Source organism: Herpailurus yagouaroundi, unplaced genomic scaffold (assembly GCF_014898765.1).
Source record: "Herpailurus yagouaroundi ecotype Mexico unplaced genomic scaffold, PumYag 140, whole genome shotgun sequence".
NCBI classification, from domain to species: Eukaryota; Metazoa; Chordata; class Mammalia; order Carnivora; family Felidae; genus Herpailurus; species Herpailurus yagouaroundi.
This window is the reverse complement of record NW_024412395.1, coordinates 19,297,454-19,310,473: the sequence shown is the minus strand read 5'-3', so window position 1 is coordinate 19,310,473 and position 13,020 is coordinate 19,297,454. Positions and strand designations below refer to the sequence as shown.

The 13,020-nt window shown below is 36.1% G+C and overlaps 1 protein-coding gene across 14 annotated transcripts in view; it reads right to left on the bottom strand.

Annotated features, from left to right (window-relative positions):
- Positions 1-13,020, bottom strand: part of R3HDM1 (R3H domain containing 1) — a 206,357-nt gene that overhangs the window by 17,739 nt on the left and 175,598 nt on the right. The gene's annotated exons all lie outside the window — the stretch shown is intronic.

Sequence of the window (13,020 nt, the reverse complement as noted above, 5' to 3'; positions counted from 1 at the left end):
TGGGGGCGCCTGGGTGGCGCAGTCGGTTAAGCGTCCGACTTCAGCCAGGTCACGATCTCGCGGTCCGTGAGTTCGAGCCCTGCGTCGGGCTCTGGGCTGATGGCTCAGAGCCTGGAGCCTGTTTCCGATTCTGTGTCTCCCTCTCTCTCTGCCCCTCCCCCGTTCATGCTCTGTCTCTCTCTATCCCAAAAATAAATAAACGTTAAAAAAAAAAAAAAAATTAAAGTTTTCTGTTTGGCAAATTCTTTCAGGAAAATAATTTCAAATTGTAAAGTGATACTATTAGTTCTTTCTGAGAATTCTCAAGTAATCAGAATCATTTTTGTTTTTTAAAGCAATCTCTACACCCAGGTGGGGCTCAAATTCATGACTCGATATCAAGAGTTGTATGCTCTGAGTTTGCCCACTGACTGAGCCAGCTAGGTGCCCCCCACGTAATCAGAATCTTAATTTATATATAAAACCCTATTAGTTACCAGGCTTTTTAAATCACTCAGTAAACTTTCCTTAGAGAGTATAATTTCTTAATCTAGCTTTACCAAGTTTTTGCATTAAAAATATGTTAGATCCAACTACTGAATTATAAAGAGTATAGGTAGACGTGTTAAACACCATGATGACACAATCAGTAAAATCCAGACTATGGGACATTCAGAAAGACAAATGTGTAAAAACATAAGCAATATTTGTGGGTAGTTAGAATTATAATTACCAACTAGATATTTGATACAATTAAGAAGTTAACTATTAAAAATCCAAAAAAAATTTTTTAAACTTTACTTATTTGAGAGAGAGAGAGAGAGAGAGAGAGAAAGAGTGAGTGAGTGAGCGAGCAGGGGAGGGGCAGAGAAAGAAGGAGAATCTCAAGCAGGCTCCATGTGGGGCTTGAACTCAAGAACCATGAGATCATGACCTGAGCCGAAATCAAGAGTCAGACACTTAACTGACTGAGCTGCTCAAGCACCTCCTTAACTATTAAGATTTTTAATGTGAATCCGTATTGTAGTTCTGTGGGTTAAAAAAAAAATCTTTTAGGGATTCCTATACTGAAATAATCATGAATGAAATGGTATAATACCTGAATTTACTTCAAAATCATAAGGGAAAAAGAGGAAGTAGAGCTTTAGATGAAAACAGGTGAGTACTATAGAAGTTATGGGTACATGGGGTTCAGTGCACTTTATATTTATATGCATTTAAAATTTTCTGTAAGAAAAAGTTAAAAATGATTCTCTAATTCTCCAATTACTAAAAATTCATAAAAGTTTTTTTTTTTTTTTTTTTTTTTTTAGTGGCAGTAACTCATTGTGGTTCACAAAAAGGGAAAAAGAAAGGGATATAAAGAGAGGATTTCACAAAAGGTGATTCTGGACCATATGACAAAATGTAAAAAAACAGTACTTCCTGAAACTGATGTTAACTATGATTGGGATGCATTATATGAGTATTAGCTAAGCTGTGGAAGTAACACAGCTTAAGACATGGTTTGTAAACATGCTGCTACTGGGAGAATAGAAAGTTTCACCAAAAGGTGGAAAGATTTTTTATATTCTGTTCTAATTGGGATAAATATTCTCTTGGGCTGTGCAGTATCCTTCACCCTGATCTTGTTCACTAAGCACCTTAATGGCTTACCCAAGTTCTGAGGCACATGAATGACAAGAAGCCACCCAGAACAGGGATGAGAATGTTCAAGTCACGGAGATGAGCAATACATCCCATACTACCAAACCACAGATTGCCATTCTGTGGGCACTATAGTGCCACTATAGTGGGTCCTTAGGTAAATGAATTATAAAAGTGAGTTCCAAGACTAATCTCCCCCAAAAGACATGAAGATACTTTAAGGGACAAAGACTGGGCAATGAGTAGCTTTCTTAAATTTCTTAAATGCTCTATTTTCAATTACCATCTAATTTGTCTTCTATAAAGGCAGAACTAGAACACGTTAAAAAAAAAAAAGAGAAAAAGGGGAGTCAGCTTTTTAAACACCATTCTCACATTAAAAATACAAACAGGGGCGCCTGGGTGGCTTAGTTGGTTAAGCATCCAACTTCCGCTAAGGTCATGATCTCATGGTTCATTAGTTCAAGCCCTGAGTCAGGCTCTGTGCTGACAGCTCAGAGCCTGGAGCCTGCTTCGGATTCTGTGTCTCCCTCTCTCTCTGCCCCTCCCCCGCTCACACTTTATCTCTCTCTGTCTCAAAAATAAATAAACATTAAAAAAAATACAAACAAATATTGGGGCGCCTGGGTGGCTCAGTCGGTTAGGTGTCTGACTCTGGTTCAGGGCATGACCTCGCGGCTCCTGAGCCCGAGCCCCAGATCAGGTTTTGTGCTCACAGCTCAGAGCCTGGAGGCTGCAGATTCTGTCTCTCTCTCTCTCTCAAAAATAAATAAACATTAAAAAAAAAAAAAAAAAGGAAGGGACGCCGCCTTCTCTTCATCCTCTTGAAAAAAAAATACAAACAAATATTTATGGGGCTCTGGGGTGGCTCAGTCTGGTTAAGCGTCCGACTTCGGCTCAGGTCATGATTTTAACCATTTGTGGGTTTGAGCCCCGCGCTGGGCTCTGTGCTGACGGGTCAGAGCCTGGAGCTTGCTTCAGATTCTATGTTTCCCTCTCTCTCTGCCCCTCCCCCACTCGTGCTCGTGCTTTCTCTCTCTCTCAAAAATAAAAAAAAACATTAAAAATATATAAATATTGATACATAATCAAAAAGGAAAAGTCATTTTGTAGCAACTTCAAAAAATTTCTCCTTTGGAAGACAAAGTAAAACACGAGGTCTAGTCCTTACAGAACTTCATACTCTACCACTGAATAGGAAAATAAAGCATCAATCCCATGAATCCATCTGGTCCCAAACTTCCTGAAAACCATGAATGTAAATTAAAACATAATATCAACTTTCAAAGGTACTAGAGTTCACTGCAATGAAAACTGGCCTTACCACTTATAGCAACTGCTTTGCTGTACTTTTAAGGAGCTGCCCCTTCCCACTCTATGGTACGGTCAAGTCAAACCGCTGCAAAACTGGCTCTACAGGATCAGTGGAGACTGATAAATGACACAAGGATCCAAAAAGTTTCTTTTTTGTGGGTTTTCTATAATGTTCATCTTATTCCTACAATGTTCTATGGTTATTCCACTGAGGTAAGACCTCTATGGAAAGAGGTAAAAATTCCTCTTTCTTCTAGTCATTTGTTTTTGCATTCTTACTATAGTTTGGGGTCAAAGCTATGATGGAAAAAATGATAAACACATTATATATATTTTAAAACCCAAAACCTACTGTAGTCAACCAAAGTGTGAAGAATTTTTAAGAATGTCATAAAACCCTTTATAAATGGGTGAAAATGGCCCTTTAAGGGGTTACCCCTGATGCTTTTGATTAGATCATGGTAATCTATTTGATACATTGTGAGTGGAAACTAATACTTGTTATTAAGATATACTCACTACATATTCGTGAAAATTCAAGTGATGTTACATTACTATCTTAAAAAACTTTTTTTTTTAAATGTTTATTTTTGAAGGAGAGAGAGACAGAGCATGAGAAGGACAGAGAGATGAGCACGAGAAGAGCAGACACAGAGGGAGACACAGAATCTGAAGCCGGCTGCAGGCTCCGAGCTGTCAGCACAGAGCCCAATGCAGGGCTCCAACTCACAAACTGTGAGATCATGACCTGAGCCGAAGTCAGACGCTTAACCTACTGACCACCCAGGAGCCCCTTTATCTTTTTATTTTTTTTATTTGAGAGAAAGAGAGAGAGAGCGAGAGAGCGAGCGAGCATGTGCATGAGTGGGGGAGGTGCAGAGGGAGAAAGGGAGAGAGAGAATCTTAAGCAGGCTCCATGCTCAGTGTACAGCCTGCCTGAGGCACTCAATCCCACGACCCTGGGATCATGACCTGAGACAAAATCAAGAGTCAGACGGACACTCAACTGACTGAGCCACCCAGGCGCCTCACACTGCTATCTATTTAATGGCTTTTAACATTTAATACTTGATACAGTGAAAAGAACCATGGATTTGGGTGTCAGAAGGCAGTATGAGTTTGAGTTCAAATTCCATTTACTTGTAGTATGTCTTTGAACGTCAGCTCTCTCATTAATAAATGTGTGATTAATACTTACCTTACCAAACTATGATGAAAGACTTGGCCAAATAATTCAAAATACAGTGAAATGTAAAAAATGTACATTTTTACTAACGATCAAAGAACCAAATTAAAATGAGATATGTCTCTTCTTATGAAACACGAAAACAACAAAAACAAGTTAGTACCTACAAGGATTGTAAATCAAAGGAAGATTTTGTCAAAATGTACTAAGGTTCTTAAGAAAAGATATATCTTTTGACCTATTAATTCCTCTCTAAGGACTCTATGCCAAGAAAAGAAATTCAAAATGCTCACTAAATGGTTCAATACACCAAAACAAATGAATACGACCTAAATATTCTTTTCAAAATATAGGAAAAGAAAAAGAAAAAAGAGACTGAGAGGAAAACATGAACATGACAACAATGGACAGCTTAGGGTTGTGGGAATATAGCTGATTCTTGACAATTTATATTATTTGGTATTTTCCAAAAAGGCATGAATATGAGTACATTTTGCAAGTATAAAAAATAAACACTAAAAATATCCTATGAAAACTGCCTGAAAAGTTTGACTTTTAAATGTTGTTTTTGGGATTTAATTTCAATGAATGATCTGAATCTCCTTCAGAACTCCTCAGCAGATGTCAGAGCACAGCCATCTGGAGGTAGTTATACTGATCCTGTGCAACACAAACCTTCAATTCATTTGAGGGTCAGCTATTCAGCTGAACTTGTTGTCTCTAGAAGAAACTATTAGCTTTCTGCCTTACAACCTTTCTGCAAGTCAAGGTGATTTCTAGCTTACATACTTTTGTGATGATACTACCTATTTAGGACAATATAAATAAAACTCTCAACTAATTAGAATCTGACCAAACTATATGCTCAATTAATAAAAATAAATGTAAAATAAAAATACTTACTGTATAATATTTTAGGTTTTCCTTAAATACAAATGGCCAATTTTCCTTAGCTTTCTGGTTAAATGTTCATATTTATACAAATACTCGTTTATAGCTCACCTATTCCCAAATGTAAAATATTTCTAAAAACTCAATAGACTAAGAAATAAAGAAAATACTTAAAAGACAAAACAAAGATGGGATAATGCCACCTGAGATAAAATTGTGGCTTTCACTGAGCACTGAATCTAGCTTTGTGCTTCCTGGTAGCTAAGACAAAATGGGATCCCAGAGGACCATACAACTCTATCAGGCTGATAAAAGAAGGAAGCATTTAAGCCTCTGGAAGGTACTGGATTACACACATATCATAACTATATTCTATGATGAATTTAAAGCAAGTAGTTAATTATAGAAGAATCCAGTCTTGATATGAGATACAGTTCATATTTTACTTGGAAACTGAGAGCCTTGGGTGAAAAACTGGCATTAAGAGAGGATTATTTCCCATTAGATAAACAGGTAAGCTGCAAATGTGCCTGCAGTTAAGGGCTAACATTTTCCTCAAATACGAACTTTGAATTTTCCAAGTACTGGTAGGAGAGCCAAAATCCACTATCATATTTCAGATAAAAGATGCCTCTGGCTTGAGCACTGCAAGGGCAGCTATTATCAAACACAATCAACCATAAATATATCTCTGGTGCTCTTGGGAGAATGACTGGTTTTGAGAAGGACGATATTTTGACTGACCCACTAGGATGAACTAGCTATCATTAAGCAGCTGTGTTACCGGACCTGTTGGATACATCACTTTAGAAGCTCAGTGAAGTGGCAGAAAACATCTGCCAAACAATAATTTTAGCTTTATGATATTGATTGTAAGCTGCTCTTTCTGGTAGTAATTTAGCTACTTATTAAGTCTGCTCTTAGACTGACACCATAATGTTGCCATTGACACCGAGGATGATGCTGATACACCTATGGGATAACTAAAGAACATGCATTCTGTTCCCCAAATAGCTTCATAAAATCTTTAAGTATAATTTCAAAAGATGGGATGCTAGAATAGCATAATTTCTTATTTTTTAAAAAAGATTCTATTTTTAAGTAATCTCTTACATCCAATGTGGGGCTCAAACTTACAATCCTGAAACCAAGAGTAGCATGCTTGACCTCCTTTCTGCTAATTGGTTTAAAAATCAACTATATAAAACAATATATATATAATGTAATGTTTGGCCCATAGCATATATAAATGTAATATATTTGCCAAAAATAGCACAAAGGAAATAGGTGGGAGCAAAGCTGTACTGCCTATAGGTGGTAAGGTACTAATTATAACAGGTACTTTTTTCTATATGATGCTACAATTAAGCTACTGTAAGTAAGAAGTACATTTGGATTCATTAAGATGTATATGGTAAATCCTATAAAACTGACTAAAAATACTCAAAAAAAGTAAAAAACATTGAAGACATTAAAATGCCACATAGGAAATATTCACTTAATGTAACAGAAAGCAGAAAGAGCAGGGGTGCCTGCGTGGCTCAGTCGGTTGAGCATCCAACTTCTGCTCAGGTCATGATCTAGCAGTTCATGGGTTCGAGCCCCGCGTCGAGCTCTGTGCTGACAGCTCAGAGCCTGGAGCTTGCTTCGGATTCTGGGTCTCCCTCTCTCTCTGCCCCTTCCCCACTCATACTCTGTCTCTGTCTCTCAAAAATGAATAAACATTTAAAAAAATTAAAAAAAAAAAAGGCAGAAAGAGCAGAAATAAAAAAAATAGAAAAACACATAAGAAAGAAAAAAAGCACAAAATGGTAGACATAAGCCAACTATATCAGTAACATTAAATGTGAACAGATAACACAATTCAATCAAAAGACAGAGTGTCAGAAGACTAAAAAGCTGATTAAAATATACACTGTCTATAGGAGACATACAGGAATAAAAGGATGGGAAAAGATACATCATGCAAACAGTGACCATGAGAAAGCTAAAGTGACTTTGCATTAATACAAATTTTTTGAGAGATAAAGTATTTCATAATGAAAAAGTGCAAGTCAGGAAAATATAAGTTATAAACATATCAGCCCCTAATAAAGAAGCACAAAATACATGAAACAAACACTGATAGAAATGAAGGGAGAAATAGACACTCCATAGTAACAGGTAAAGACTGTAACATCCACTTTCAATAATGGATAAAATGGTAACAAAGAAGATTAACAAGAAAATAGAAGACTTTGACCACACTATAAACCAACCAGCCCTAAAAGACATCTATAGAACCCTCAATTCAATAGTAATAGAAAGGTGCCTGGGTGGCTCAGTCGTTAAGCATCTGACTTTGGCTTAGGTCATGATCCCGTGGTTTGCAGGTTCGAGCCCCTTGTTGGGCTCTGTGCTGACAGCTCAGAACCTGGAGCATGCTTCAGATTCTGTGTCTCCCTCTTTTTCTGCCCCTCCCCCACTCACGCTCTGTCTCTCAAAAATAAGTAAACATTAAATTTTAAATAACAATAGAATACACAATAATTTTAAAGTGCATATGGAACATTCTGTAGGACAGACCATATGCTAGGGTATGAAAACTTATGCTAGGGTATGAAAATTTAGAATACCATATGCTAGGGTATGAAAATTTAAATTTACTCAGTAAATTTAAAAGCACAGAAATAATACAAGTATGTTCTCTAACCATAATGGAATGAGATTAGAAATTAATAGGAAAACATTTGGGACATATACAAATTAAGTGAAAATTAAACAACACAATCCTAAATTATCAATGGGTCAAAGAAGAAATCAAAGGGGTAACCATAAGACACATGACAATGAAGACACAACATAGTAAAAGACGCAACTAAAGCAGTGCCTGAGGGAAACTCAGAGCTATAAATGCCTATTTCAAGAAAGAAGAATGTTCTCAAATCAGAAACCTTCATTTCCATCTTAAGACACAGGGGTGGGAAAGGAAGAGCAAACCAAACCTAAAGCAAATGGAAGAAAGTAAGTAATACAGATTGCAATGTAAATAAATAAAATACAGAATAGAAAAACAGGAAAAAAAATCAAACCCTAAATATGGTTCACTAAAAAACCTACAAAAGCTGACAAACTTTTTGTTAGATTGACCAAGAAAATAAGAAAGAGAAAACTCAAATTATTAGGATCAGAAATAAATAGGGGAGATTACTACTGAATCTACAAGAATCAAAAGGGTAATAAAGGAACACTATGAAAAACTGTATACCAACAGATTAGATCAACTTCCCAGAAAGAGATAACTACCAAAATGGATTCAAGGAGATATAACCCAAATAGACCTAAAACAAAAGGAAGGCAGCTATGCTCACCACTATACCACCAACTCTGCACTAGACCTAAAACAAATGAAGAGACCAAAGTAGTAATCAAAAAACCTCACACACAAAAACTTCAGCACAGAAGCCTCCATCAATGAGTTCTCTCAAACATATAAAGAATTAACAACAACTCTTCATAAAATCTTCCAAAAAATAGAAGAGACTATTTCCCAACTCACTCTATGAAGCTAATATTACCCCAATACTAAACTCAGACAAAGGTATCGAAAACAACAGACCAGTATTTCTTGTGAATATAGATGCCAATGTCCTTAATATACTAGCAGAGTGAACCCAGCAACCCATGAAAATAATTATACCCTAAGACTCAGTAAAATCCATTAATGTAATATATCCTATCAACAGAATAAAAACCAAGAATCACATAATCATCTCAATAGGTGCAGAAAACATATGACAAAATCTAATACTCTTACATAATAAAAATATTCAACAGATTAGGAATAGAAAAGAATTTTCTCAACTTGATATAGAGTATTTATGAAAAACCCACAGCTAACATCATACTTAAGGTGGAAGACTGGGTGCTCTCCTGCTAAAACCATGAACAAGGATGTCTGCTCTCACTATATGTTGTACTGAGGTTCTAGCCAGAGAAATCAGGTAAGAAAATAAAACAAAAGGTATCCAGATTGAAAAAGAAGCAAAACTATATCATCACAGATGGCATGATCTTGTATATGGAAAATCCTAAAAAATTCACTAAAGAAGTATAATAACTAGTAAAACGAGTTCAACAATGCTATAGGATACAACATAAATACAAAATACAAATATATACAAAATACAACATATACAAAAATAAACTGTATTTCTATACATTTCCAATGAATATCTAAATAAAATTAAAACAATTCTATTTACAGTATCATTAAAAAAGATGAAATACTTAGGTATAAATTTAATAAAATAAATATAGCATTAACTCTGAAAACTACAGAAAGTGTTGAAAGAAATAAAATATCTAAATAATTGGAAAACATCCCATGTTCATGGAATGGAAGACAACATACTTAAGATGCCAATACTCCAAAGTAATCTACAGATTTAACACAATTCACATCAGAATCCTAATTGACTTCTTTGTGAACGCTGACAAACTGTAAAATTCATATAAAATTGCAAAAGACCCAGAGAAGCCAAAACAATCTTGATAAAAGATCACAGTTGGAGGACTCACATATCTCAATTTCAAACTTCCAACAAAACAGTGGGACACTGGCACAGGACAGACATATAGATTAATAGACTAGTACTGAGAAATATGCTCAGACACCTACAATCACTTGATTATTTATTTAGTGCGCACATGAGTGGGGGGAGGGAGCAGAGAGATTCCCAAGCAGGCTCTGTGCTTAGCACACAGCCCGATCTCATAACCTGAGCTGAAATCAAGAGTCAGCTCAAGTGAATGAGCCATCCAGAAGCACCAATGATCATCTGATTTTTGATAAGGGTGTCAAAACCATTCAATGGGAGAATAGTCTTTTCAACAATGATACTGGGGCAACTTACTCACCATGTGCAAAAAGACTGTAATAAAAAAATTAACTAAAAATGGGTCAATGATTTAAATGTTAGAGCTAAAGCTATAAAATTTCTAGAAGAAAATCTAGACATGAATCTTTGAGATCTTGGAGTTGGTAATGAATTATTTGATATGACACCAAAAGCATGAACAACAAAATAAAACAGATAAACTGAACTTCATCAAAATAAACTTTTGTATTTGAAAGGGCTGTAAAAATAAAATGAATACACACCTCACAAAATGGGAGAAAATACTTCCAAGTCATAGATATATTAAGGGACCTTGTATCAGAATACAGGAAGAACTCTTACAATTCAATAATAAAAAGACACATAACACAATTATATTGGGCAAAGGATCTTAATAGACATTTTCCAAGGAAGATATACAAATGGCTAATAAGCACATGAAAAGATATTCAATATCATTAGTCATCAGGGATATCAAAATCCCAAATCACAATGAGACATTACTAGAATGGCTATAATAAACAAGTCAAATAATTAACAAGTGTTGGCAAGGATGCAGGGAAATTAAATCACCCAGACAATGCTTATGGGAATGTAAAATGGTGTGGCTGCTTTAGAAAAGTCTGACAGTTCTTCAAATGATTAAACAAAGTCACCACATGATCCAGTGATTCCATTCCTAGGTATACACCTAGGAGAAACGAAACATATGCTCACATAAAACTTACTAACTAGGGGCATGTGCCCAACTCGGTAGAACATGCAACTCTTGATCTTGGGGTTGTGAGTTCGAGCCCCTGGATGGGTGTAGAGATTACTTAAATAAATAAACTTAACAAAATGTCCCAACTAATGCTTACAGCAGTACTGTGTGGAACCAACCAAATGTCCATCAGTTGACAAATGGATAACACAATGTGGTAGATCTATACAATGGAACAGGAGTCTTATTATTCAGCTGTAAAAGTAGTGAACTACTGATACAATGCTAACATTGATGAGCCTTAAAAACATTACGCTGAGTGAAAGCAGCTAGTCACAAAAGACTACCTATGATGCCATTCATATGAAATATATATAACAGGGAAATCTATAGAGATAGAAAGTAAATTAGCGGCTGGGAGATGATGGTGGTGATGGAGTCAGAAGGTGACAGCTAAAGAGTATGGTTTCTTTCCTTGTTATTTTCATCAGTCTATTCACATTAAAACATTTAATTTTGGTAAAATACACGTGACTTACAGTTCACCATTTTAATCATTTTTTAGTGTATAGTTCAGTGCCATTAAGTACATTCACATTATTGTACAATCATTACCACTGTCCATCTCCAGAACTCTTTTCATCTTGCAAAATCCAAACTGTATTTCATAAATACCAGCTTCCCACTCTTTCTTTCCCCAGCCCCTGGCAACCACCATTCTACTTTCTGTTTCTATGAATATGACTACTCTAGGCACCTCATATAAGTGGAATCATACAACACTTGTCCCTTTGTAACTGGCTTATTTCATACAGCATAAGGTCTTTAAGATTTCATCCATGATGTAGCATGTCATAATTTACCTCCTTTTAAGGGTGATATCCTATACAACCCACATTTTGTTTATCCATTGATTTGTTGATAAAAGTTGCTTTTTTTCCACCTTAGGGCTTCTTTCTGAGGAGATGAAAATGTTCTAAAATTGACTGTGGTGACAGTTGCATATTTGTGAATATACTAAAAAGTACACTTTGAGTAGGTGAATTGTATAGTAGGTGAATTTTATCTCAATAATACTGTTGCAAATAAGATAAAGGAAATGGCAGAATAAACAAAAATGGTGTATATATAAAAGGTATTCACAAAGAAGTTGTATCACATGAAGTTGCCCACAAGAAGGTTGATGACTTAAAATAACCCTGGAAATTCTAAACAAAAATGTTATTGTCATCATCTTATCTTTATGATTTTGCAAACATCATGATTTATTTCATATTACTACTTTTTTGATGGGAGACAAAGACTAAGTGTATTCTTCTCAAGCAGTAATTAGCTCATTTGAGAAGCAAGCCCCACATATGGTACAGCTTTTAGGGGCTACTAAAGATGCTATCTTTGAAAATTTATGAACAGTTGGCAAGGTGTGCTAGGAAGTCATTTGGTTTTCTGCCTTTTTAAACTATCTGATGTCTTATTGCCAATGTAGTTAAGGAAACTGCCTGAACTTATTACTTAGTATGCATGGCTGTGTTCCCCAAAGATGCTGTAATTAATCAACATAATCCATTTGGGGACTGTGATAGCCTGAGTATCACACATTTAATGTTTCTGAACTAAAAAAACTGAAGTGGTTAACACAGAACACTTCGAGACCCTTTGGTCCCAATGTCTGACTTAACATGTGTGCCAAACTAAGCAAATTTCATTATAAATGTAAACCAAACTTAATTAGCCCAGCATAAATATAGGAAAGTGATATTTTATTCAAAAGTTGGGGCGCCTGGGTGGCTCAGTTGGTTAAGTGTCCGACTTCGGCTCAGGTCATGATCTCATGGCTTGTGAGGTTGAGTCCTGCATCAGGCTCTGTGCTGACAGCTCAGAGCCTGGAGCCTGCTTCGGATTTTGTGTCTCCCTCTCTCTCCCTCCCCTGCCCATGTTCTCTCTCTCTCTCTCTCTCTCAAAAATAAACATTTAAAAATTAAAAAAAAGCAAAAGCTTGACTTCATCTTTGCCTACCCTATGACCCAGCAATAGCACTGCTAGGAATTTACCCAAGGGATACAGGAGTACTGATGCATAGGGGCACTTGTACCCCAATGTTTACAGTAGCACTCTCAAGAATAGCCAAATTATGGAAAGAGCCTAAATGTCCATCAACTGATGAATGGATAAAGAAATTGTGGTTTATATACACAATGGAGTACTACGTGACAATGAGAAAGAATGAAATATGGCCCTTTGTAGCAACGTGGATGGAACTGGAGAGTGTGATGCTAAGTGAAATAAGCCATACAGAGAAAGACAGATACCATATGTTTTCACTCTTATGTGGATCCTGAGAAACTTAACAGAAACCCATGGAGGAGGGGAAGGAAAAAAAAAAAAAAAAAGAGGTTAGAGTGGGAGAGAGCCAAAGCATA